Genomic DNA, 12086 nt, shown 5'->3' on the forward strand with positions numbered 1-12086 from the left:
CCGTTTTAGTACTAGCTAGTATGCCGTCAGTCAGCGTTTACCACAGCTGTGATAAGCTATGGATGTATGGTACTGAATTGACACTAGTGAATGAGATGCGTCTTAATGACACATAAGCATTAAATGTAGGTGAATATATAAATGACGAGAGAAAATAGCACGTCGGACATTATCGACCAATATTAAAGCAATTTGTTAGCTCTCAATAAGATATGTCGAGTCCCTCGATTGATAATAATCCCTCTATATTTACTTACAACAGAATTGTAGCAGTTTGTTTATGTAGCCGGGTATATTGTCCCGGAAGTATGCTGCTGCGCACTCGTCCCCTTGCCCATATATGGAAGACGCTGTGACAGAGCGCAGCTGGTTTGTTAGGGAGACAGGTAATCAGCATTTACATTTAAAAGCAGGTAGATCGCTGAGGAGATCAGATTCTAGGCTGTCTAACTTGATCTCTTTTGTGTGTAGGTTGGCCTGCTTCTGTTTCAGTTTTAGTTTTTCTTTCAATTTCAGTTTAGAATTTCTTTTGGGATAGTTATCATTGATCAAAAGTATTTTGTTTTGTTTTTTTATAGTAGCATATTCTCCTACTTTTAGTGTGGTCATTTTTGTACAATAAAATAAACTGTGACTATTTTTGCCCATAGGCATTTGTGAACTCAATAAACTGTATCTAATTTGGAGTAGTGCCTCTGGTAATTTTTACAAACCTATCTGTGTAATCCGGTAAAAAGAAGATCTAAGGTCCTCCACACGTAACAAAAGCTGTACCTAAGGTCACATTTATTGTGTTTTCTTTTATCCTCCCCTGGTTCATGTTTACCTGTTGCAGGAGGCAGGATGTGTCTCTGATTGGAGAGGATACCAGCTGCCAGTTAACAGGCCAGCAGGGCAGAATCATTTATCCGGTTAACAGAGCCCTGACAGTTCCCCTCTCCTCCACTCGGCTCTCCGTAATGCTTTACAGCACTGTCATTTAAAAATGACATATGACAGGAGCTGGTCTGAGCCTGCCAACACCCCCTGCTGTCACACGCACACACGAACCCCTACACACAGGCAGCCAAGAGGGGGTGTACGTGTGTGTGCATATCTGGCGGCGTTGTCTGGGTTATTTATTTGATTGTCTTTTTAGTTTTACGTCTTTCATAAATCAAGATGGATCACTGAATCTGAAAACTGGCCATCTCCCCAATTTTTCTGCATGTGTATAAGAGTGTGTGTGTGTGTGTGTGTGTGTGTGTGTGTGTGTGTGTGTGTGTGTGTTTACTTAATGTCGAGCTGAAGTCTAAAACCTTAGTGGAATAAACTGTCGTTAAAACGTTAATGATCACAAATTCAGTCTTCAGGTAAGTTTGTTAAAGGGGAAGTTTTATGCAAAGTTTATATTTTGCATGTTTTTGTTTTTTCATTTGGGTCTCAGCTGCTTCTAAAAATAAACTGAGTGCTTACAAAAAACACCCTGGCATTTTATTTGGCACTAAGTTAATGTTTTTTGGTGTTTTGGTGTATGGATAATGAGCCATCTCAAAAACCTCCAGAGTTTGTAACGTCACAAAACAGCAGGCACTGCCCGTCTCCTAGCAACCCCAGCTGAGCCCAGCCCGTCACCTAGCAACCCATGCAGATCCCCAGGACTTTTATTCAGCTGGTTTTACCGCATTATGTGTTGTGCAATGGCTGCTGGAAAAAACAAGTGTTTTGTTGACTTACCATTCAGAAACCACTTGCTTCGTTCTTGTTGGTTGTGCAGGAGACTCCACTTCTGCTTTTCAAAGATGTAAGGTTTGTGTAGTTGTGCATCTGTTGGCAGCCATTTTCACATGCCAGGTTAGACATAGCATTTTACTTGGATTTTAAGTGACATAACACCTTAAAACAGCTCATTCTGAAAAGAGATCAAAATCAGCAGAACTAACCAGACAAAAATCTTACTTTCTAAGAATGATTTTATGCAAAAAAAATTAAATAAAAATGTTTTAGATTTATGTTTAATCCATAAAACTATCCTAACCTGTTCAAGGAATCATAATAGGTTACATTTAAGGTGACGGTGGAGCGTCCCCACTGGTAAGTAAAGACAGATGCATGTGTGAATGTGTCCAGAGGCGTGACAGCTACAGTTTATGCACAACAGAAAGAAAGTACATTTGCCTTCTGTGATAATCATGATCCCATGGGTAATCACTAATTGAGGAGATTAATTACTTATCAACTTATCAATTAATAATTCATTCATTAACAAGACAAAGTGAATCCAGTGGCAAAACAAAACCTAATTATGGAACTCGGCAGAAGCACAGGAAACTAATTTCATAAATGTTAGATGGATAGTGGAGGGTCAATATGTGCACATGAAATTCCCAAAAGGAAATCTGAGACACAAATAATGATCTCCTCTCCGTTTCTCAGTTTTTGTGTTTGATCATAGTTTGCGCCAATGAATGTGTTAAGGCTGATGTGTTTCTACAGCTTAATTAGATCCAGTGGCGTCAAAATGGCAGAGAGAACATAATCCTGTTAAGGTCGACCACTTATCTGAGTAAAGAGAACAGTTTAAATTCAATCCGTTTACCACTGAGCAGGGCCGGCCCAAGCCTTTTTGGGGCCTTAAGCAGATTTTCATTCATCCACCCTCACCCTTTCTATCACCATGTCAACACCAGATTCTTTATTTTTCCTGTGTAACATGCCTACTATCACTAGCCTCATACCAGTGTTAACCGCTGTAGATTTTAACCTTACAGGAATAAAAATCTAAAAAAAGAGAGTGGTGTTTAAGTGTGCCATATTATTTTAATTACATGAAAGTACCAATGGCTGATAAACACTAAATTTACAGTAAACAAGTTAACAAGTCACCACAAACATCATTATCAGTGTACAATAGCATGTACATTAGACATTGTATAACATTACAGAGAGTGTGGTGTTGCTGGAACCCCGGTGGTTGCCTCGAGGCAGGAGGCGCGCTTCGCTGCGAGGGCCTCCAATGCCGTTTGCGGCTTTAATTTTTATTATTATTTTAATAGCTGTCTGTCCTCAGAAACACTGATTATGGGAAAACACCGTCTATGACTTCACTAAACTCTGCGGGGAAACATTAGAAGATCTGACATTTGAATGTGCAAAATAAATGGTTTATTGATCCTCTTTACAGCTTTAATCTTCAAAAGTGCAATCACTTGGGAGATATCGCTTTAAGCAGCATCTCACATATTGTAATTACTCTGAGTATCTACCAGATGTTCTCACTTAAAATGGCTCCAACTGTAAGAGCAGGGACTGTAGTCAGACAAAATAAAACACAACAATAAACGTGTTTTTGTCCTGTAATTTAACAGTTTCATTCAAAATGAAGGGAATTCACCCACATGCACTCAAATTAAACAGTCTTGGAATTATGCTGTAGCTATGACTCATGTCTCCCTCTGTTGTGTAGAGGAAGCAGCAGAAGATAACTGGGTTACAAGTTCTGAATGGGAAAAGGTAATTAAATCTTACATGAGCTAACCAATTTACCAATGTATTGCTCCTGTTAGGATTTGAACACCCTTTCTGAATGCAGGGGCGCAACTACATACTACATACTGTACATCTCCCCCAATGTTTAAAATAATGACATCTCTTGCATGGGAAATAAAGCATATAGCAATACAAACACATGCCTACATTCTCTTCAAAAAAACTTTTCAACTTTATGAACATTTGTAGCCCTTTTAAAATCAAAATGTTTTCTCTTGATATGTACAGTTTCTAAAAAGTGCTATGGTGAACAGACGATCAGAATGGACTTTGTGAAGAATCTAAAACTGCTGCAAAAACAGCCACCTGAGCATAAGAAGAAGAAGCAGATACCATTTCAGGTTTGGTTGGTGATGAAAAAATTTCTGATGAAAATACTGAAAAGCAAGATCCTTCACTGGTCACCGAAAAATAATAATAATCCAAAATAAACTCAGGAGGCAGTGACAGAGAAGAAACAGCCATTTAAGTGTAAGCGTTTCAAGAAGACACCAGTAATATGGGAGAATGACAACAATAAGAAGGACATTATATCATTTGGAAATTGGGTGTATGAACTAGGCCCAATAGGTCAAACAATTTCTCCAGAAAACATTTCACTGGTCACCAAAAAAGAATCCCCCTCTAAAACACTGGAGACTGTCCATCAACCAGAGAAGATACAACCAATTCAGTGTAAGGATGTCAAGAAGATCCCAGAAGAAAATTTTCTTTCAACATCAATTTGCATGACTGCAAAATCATCTACTGACATTGTGGATGAAAAGCGTGACAGTTCTGTGTTGGGAAAACAAGATGATGAGGTAGCTTCCTTAGAAAGGGGGTAATGATGTAAATTTATGTTAAAAACCATTATACGATCACAATCAACTGACACCTTTTTTGTTGTGTAACTGTGGGGCAGAAGCTATTGGACTTGATTTCCTGAACCTGAGTGTGTCTGTCGTAAAGTCAACCTACCAGACCTGAGACGAACATAGAAGGGTTACACATGATCTGTATGAACTCCAGCTGAACCTCTAGTTAATTACTTAAGCTTGATGTCACAAATCCCCATGATGCTAATTATATCTTATATATACTGTTCCATGTTGCAAAGGTCCGTGTTTTATGCAATAAAGTAGTGCATTTCATGTCCACATCTTCCTCTCTGCTGCAGTTCATGAGTTAAGTGCATTATCTGTGTGGCTTTGGACTGAGAGTGGAGTACAGTGAGAGTAGAAAGCTAAATGGATAAAGCCCTAAAGACTATGATGAAGGAATGAAAACAACCATTTCTGAGAGAAAACAGAAAAACACATTTTCAAAAGGGTTGTTTGTCCTACATTTCAGATATAACCTACCATAGATGCTAATGCAGTCATGTTTATTAGGGAAACAATGCACACAAAGTTCATACACCGTTACAAAAAGGATTATATGTATTGCTTAAAAGCTGTAAAGATGGAGTTATTACTTAAGTTTTTTCTTCAATCCACTTAGTTCTTACACAATTTATTCATTTTAAATCTATTGATTTTTTTTAAAAAAAACAACAATTGTGGATTGGTACATGAATCAGAAACAATTTTTTCTCTTCGTTAGAATTTAATACAATTGGCTGAATTATGATGATAATGAAGCAATGGTCTGAGGCAGTACCTCAGTAATGCAATGCTTGAAAACATTTTTTACCACTTGCTTTTGTGCCATCTTTTGTTGTCAAGAAAAACACATATTGAACATGATCAATTGGTGTCTGCAGAAATTAAATTAAGCCATCTTAAATGCTCACTTTGCCACATGATCAAACTTTTGCTTGAATTTAAACTTGTTTCATCACCTAAAGTGGACAATAGAAAGGAGGATTCTTCAGTCTTACACAGCAATATTGTTGAAACCATCTATAGTATTCACAAGATTCTGTCCTAGAAAGTTTGTCAGTCCTCTGACTTTAATGAAGAGACAATGAGTTGCCCAAGATTCACAAAAAACTCTAGAATAAAGCATTTTCTGTTGTATTAGATTATCTTTTTGACAGTGGGAAAAAATAAACAGCAATGGAAAACTCTTCACAAAAAGAATGACTAATAAATGCCAACATTAGCATGCAACCTCAATCAAAGAAAGCTTACTGGTTTTTAACAATTTCATGTTAATTTCACAGAAAAGGAAGGGCTAGGAATAAGTTGGAAGCTCATCTACTCAAGTTGTTAGTTAGCAATATAAGTTCGCAACAAGGTATTTCTCTCACAAGAAAATGCTATGAAGCTTTTTGTGTCTTTTTTAGAAAATACAACCCATGTAAAGTCAGATTAATGTAATTTCCATGAAGTTGTGTATGCGCAGCAGATGTGCTGGTTTTTAAATTTGGCCTTAATCAAACACCTATCATTTTCCAAATCAGAAATTTGGTTAATTTTTCTGACTTGTAACTTGGAAACAAACTTCAAAGTACAAATGAAGCATTTCATATTTAACTCCTATAGCTGTACAAGAAAGATAGTTGTGCTGAGAAAGTGAACTGACATGCTAAATTTAAAAATGGAAAACCCTATAGCAGTAAGTGACCAAAATATGCAGCAAACATTGTTGAACAAACTATCCAAATTTACCAAAAGCAAAATAATAATAATCACTTGCAAAATGTTCAATCGTTAAACAGTCACTAGAGCAGTGTGTCCTACAAGTTATCTCTGAACAGATCTTGAATCACAGTTTTTGTCCCGGCTACATGCAGCTGATTTCTCAAATGACATCAGCACTGGGGAGACAGCGCCACTGTAAAGTAACTCTTTCTGTCTAAATTAAATGGATTCTCTGAACAAGGCGGAGAGGCTATTTGTCTCCAAGTCCAAACAGGCTGAATCTAAATAGGAGATCAATACTGATATCTTTGGGCTGCAAACTGCTCCTCTAATATATTATTGATGTCTGGGTCTTGCTGGATTGGATTTGGGCCGCACACAACAGTTCATCATGATCGTCACACAAAAGGGAAATGCTCAGACGGAGGAATAGAAGAATTTTTTTCAGAGTTGTGGTCATACGAAAAGTGGAAGAATGTGCTAAAATACCTGCCAGGTTGAGTAATGTGTTAGACCACAGAGCATGATTCAAAATGTCCATTACAGGCCGCGTTTTTACTCGTCTGGTTGTTATCCGACTCTACCAGCTAACAAAAACCTCCCAATGGTCATGTGAAGTGCTGTCTCAGTGAAAACGAAATGACTAAAGATCTCTGTCCTTGTAATCATTGCAGATAGACAAGTAGTTCAACTTGGCTTTGAATAAAAATATCATAAAATGTTAAACCATGTAAGGAGCATGTGATAAACACACTGCGCCAAAGAGTCATGTTTTGTGCAAGAACAGCTAATGTTAGTTAGCTGCTTTGCTAGCTGCATGCAAATATTGAGTTAATTACATCAAACCAATATAACTATCTCAACATATTTTTATTAAGCTACAGCTAAATATTTTTGTAAATGAAGATTGACAAGTGTTGTTTTCTTTGTCACAACTTCACAAGCAATGTCTCTTGCAAGCTAGACGACCATTTACAAAGTTTTTTAGTGGTCTAGCAAAAACTCACTCTTTAAACAAAATATATTGGTATCAAGTTTGGGTAGCACTTTAATTGAAGGGGTGTGAATAGGAATGACATGACACTGTCATAAACATGACTTAACGTCTGTCATGAACAGGAAGGAGTCTGCATGCATGTACATGACTGTTGTCATCAAGTGTCATTCGGGCATATTTACACTTTTAATGCAAAGTTGACATTTTGATGCAAGTTTTAATACAAATTTGCTTTAAAAGTGCCATTAATTACAGAATAATGCAAAGCTGACACCTTTAATTAATGCAACTTTTGATGCAACTTTGCATCAAAAGTTTCTGTCTGAAAAACTTTGTGTGAAAACATATAAGTTTTTCCATAAGATCTGTCACAATAGGAAATTTTGCTTGATGACAAATTGTCCCAGAAATCACTGCAATAAACTACAATATTGTCACTTTAAGACCATTTTCAACAAATATAATGATAATTGCACAATAATGCAAAGACTAAGATTTAATTTTGTAAAAACAAAACACTCGACACTGGAATTTAAGACATTTTAATATCCAAAATAAAACACAATTAAAACCTTTAAATAAAATAGGAAATAAAAACCATGAACACTAAACCTTAAATATAATGAAGTATTAAGTCACTAAACAAAATTGACTTCAAGAAATAATCATCGGAATGGAAATTATAGAACTCGTTTTATTTATTATGCTGTTAATAGATTAATTGCTTATTTTGAAGGTTTATCAATAATTTTTGGAATATTAAAAGATGTTCAGCTTTCATCTGTAGATTTATAATCTTTTAGTCTAGATTCCAGAATTGAGCACTCCCATATGTATTTATAAAGCGCTTCACAACGTTACAATTCTCATTATAACTGTATTTATGCACAAATATAAAATATAAAATAAAAAGCAGGATCTAACTTTTTTCAACAGAAAAACTGTGTTTGATCTAAAGAATAACATTTGCTTGTGTGATACACCATAAAGTGGGAGAATTTAATTATCACTTGGTGATAGTCCAGAAAATCTGTTTAAGAAAATATACGCCACCACACAGAAATTAATAGTATTGCAACTAATTACATATATGGGTTTTAAAAAAAAGAAGAAAAAAAAAGGGTAACGAAGGTTCGGGCAACGTCTCACCAGGAGACCGGAATTGAGGAGCCCCGCCCCTCGCTCTTCAGACAGAGTTTGGGGAAGAAGACGGCGGTTGTCCTTTCTTTCTCTCACTGACTGTTCGTCATTACAGGTTAGTAGTGTGAAGCTGGTGAGGGCTGCCCCCCCTTTAAAAATGTGGAGTAACAATGTATATTTGGATATGATTTGTAATTTGATTGATAGATGTGCTGAAACATTGAAAATAAATAAAGAAAAAAAGGATTTGTTAGGATCGCAGCTAGCTACATTTTAGCTACAACGGTCGCATAACGGCCGTTCTGAAGATCGCTACGTGTATCTTTTTTTAGCTCCGTTCCACTCCCCGATTAAACATTGGTACCCTGAGATACATTGTGTTGTTTATCTGTTAAAAAGGAGTTATTATTATTATTATTATGATTATTGTTATTATTATTATTATTATTACTATAGACTTTACTTTTTCTCCCTTGCTATGTAATCAATTAAACTGTAGTTTATTCAGTCGGACAGTAGTTATTGAAAACACATTAGAGCGAGCTTAAGGTTTTGTCCATTATTACATCTCCCTCTTGCAGTATTCAACATAATTAATCCTCTTATTTGAGAAATGGTTTTTTTTTTTTATGTATATCGCTGCACTCTGGATTGATTGGTGAGAGTTGATACCTTTTTACACAGGTGAAGGCTGTGTGTGGTTTTTTGTAGCAGAAGAAAGGACACAGGAATGTGATTGTTCTAGGAAATGTTAATAATTTCATAATTTCCATAATTTGTAATAAAGACAGAGTTTGGGGAAGAAGACGGCGGTTGTCCTTTCTTTCTCTCACTGACTGTTCGTCATTACAGGCTCTCCAAGATCAAGGGAAAGTAGAAAGTCTTCAGAAGAAGAAAAAAAAAACGGAAAAACAAAACAAAACATCATTTGTTACATTTGTCACTATAAGTAGAGACGAGTAACACTTGCACCATATTTTTAAAAATGTCATGGCTAACCTAAATAAAAACTCAAAATGTGTAAATGACAACAAATCCATTATCTTATCGCTGACTGTAGCATTTTCTGATATAATTAATTTTTACAATTTACAGTCAAAGCTGAGTCTGTGCAAAATAACCCGAACTGCATGTGCAGGGCTGCTTGTGCTGCAGCGCAGGGCTGAGATGGGACTCGGCCAGCATTTCCATTAGCTTTGATTAAAACCAAGAGGTGCAGATTAAATTCATTCAGCGAAGGTTGGGAGTCTTCCTTTTAACCCTTACTAGACATGTACAGAGCGATAACTTGATGGGTTCTGCACCGGACTGGAAATGAATGACAAGAACTAAAAAAACGGAGAGAATACAGTGAGAAAGCAAACATGAGAGGAGCACAGAGTGAGCAGAGGCAGCATTTCCGTCACACTTTGCAAGCAGCTGTGGCTGGAGGATCCAGATGCCTCATGTCTCTCTGAGGCGTCAACCACTGCAGTATATCTCACAGCTGCTAATAAAACCAGCACTAAACGGCAGCATGCATGCATAAGTGTGAGATTGCATGTGTATCTTGGTGTATTGGTTTGTATCTTTTAAAAAAGAGCCTGCATGAAACAAGGCTGACATTTCAGGGCTGCCCAGTCAGTTTGAGTGAATATGTACATTAAATATCATGGCGACTGTGAAATGGAGTAACGTACAGCCTGCTGACACTGATGAATAGAACCACAGTAACGACCTCAGCGTGATTACAGTTCTTCAACACATGATTTATTTATGTGGAAGCCTTGAACTAGAGCAGGGATGTCCAAAGTGTGGCCTAGGGGCCATTTGTGGCCCTTGGATTCATTGTGTGTGGCCCCTAACTGGTTTTCAAGAATGGCACAAATTTGGCCATCTGAGACTTTTTGTAATTTCTTTAGGATGATATTTTCCGTGGCGAGTTTATAACTTCTTAAACAGAAAATATAAAGTGCAACACAACAAATTTTTCTTGAGCTAGCCTGTTTTCATTATTATTATTATTATTAGTAGTAGTAGTATGTTATTAGTTGTGTCACAAACATCCAGCATGTTTTAACTCAAAAACAGACTTTTCACACCCATCCCTTACATTTGCCTAAATACAGCAAAGGTTGTAAAAGAAAATTCCTACTTTTATTGCTAAAAACTTTTCATAGACTTAAAAATTGGAAAATAATCAACATTATGACTCATTATCACATGCATAACATTCATTAACAGTCTTTAAAATAAATTTTAAGTTACATTTTTGTATTTATTTTTCTTCTCACAGGAGACTATGCACCTCCAGCTCAAAGTAATGCTTACATAAGAGATTCCAACTTTGTTATTAAGAGAGGAAGCAAATCAGTGAATGCAGTGCTTGATCAGGATGCTGAATATGTATCGCAGGCACGCTGCAGAGGAGGTTCGTTCATGGGAGCAGGAATGAGGAAGGACAGTTGCAATCAAAGCTCAGCGCTGGTGTTTCTGCGAAGGATGCAGGTTTCGTCCATCCTCTGTGATGAAGCGCTTTTCTCCTGCTGAGACACCAAACTATTTATAAAGCAACACAGACAGCCCACAGGCACGGAAGAGAAAATGGCTTCTCTTTCGGTACTTTCTTCTTAAACAGCCTCTTCAGCTTTTCCATGGCATAAGTGGAACAAGGCAAGCTCTGATGGTAAAATAATTACACACCCTGTTTCAGTCGCATGTATCATTTAATTGTAACAGCAAAAACATGAATTAGTTCAATAAAACACCAACTTTCAACCTCTTAAATTCTTGTGGAGGAATCCTCTAATGTTCAACCACATTGTTTTAATCATGCTGAATTCTGCACTTTGAATAGGCCGTTGAGTCACCTGGATTATTTATTTTGTAAGTATTCTATTTCAAATATTTGCTGTACATAACCCAGTTTTAGTCATTGGACAGGCGGTGTCATACTGTACTTTGGTCTGGATTTCTTAGATAATTTTGCAAAGTATTTTTATCTAGTTCCTGTTGCAAACATCTTGAAATGAAACAAAACTAACTTAAATGTAAGATATAGGAGCTTTTTTAAAGTAAATAATTATTTTATGTTGACTTAAAAAGTTCACCCGCAGATTATTTCATATGATATGGTAAAAATGTCTTGTTATAAGTGAAATATTTTTGAAATATTGAGAAGTTATTGACTTATATCTTGCTAAAAAAAATAATAAACTACTTGTAAGTCAGTTTTGTCTCATTTCAAGTGTACTAAGGTTTACACTAAAAACTAGACAAAAACTATAAGATTTTGTGTTTTTGCAGGATAATTCATGGTTGACACAATATTATTTCATATGATATGGTATGAAATAATACCATATATTATAATACCATAAAGAGAATAGATGATTAATATCATGTCATGATATATAAAATCTTTAAACTTGAAGAGTGAAATGGGGTGTATTCTAAACAAAAGTATCAGGACATTGACAGGTACAGAGAAGATTAAAATTGATGAGGAAGTGCAGGTTTAAGCTGAACTGATTTTTTTACAAAAGCATTTGATTTTCCCATAATTGTTGACATTTTGTCTTGTGGTATAAAACATCAGGACAGTTTGAGAGTAAGATCATGGGAGAAACCAAAGGTCAACTATGTGGTGTGTTTATCAGATCAGAGGCCTGGCTGACAGTATGCAGCCCTGAAATCATAAATAATGTACTAGCATCAGCTCAAAGCCAAACACTCGCATACAAGGCAGAAAATCAAATACAAATATTGATTTATCTAATACGACCATTCTTCAAAGCAAGCGGAAACCAATTTAAAATGTGTGGAATATGAGATTGTTACTGAAATAGTTGGTAATTGAATTGACGGGAATTAAT

The sequence above is a fragment of the Xiphophorus maculatus genome, chromosome 7 (assembly GCF_002775205.1).
Source record: "Xiphophorus maculatus strain JP 163 A chromosome 7, X_maculatus-5.0-male, whole genome shotgun sequence".
In the NCBI taxonomy this organism is placed as follows: domain Eukaryota; kingdom Metazoa; phylum Chordata; class Actinopteri; order Cyprinodontiformes; family Poeciliidae; genus Xiphophorus; species Xiphophorus maculatus.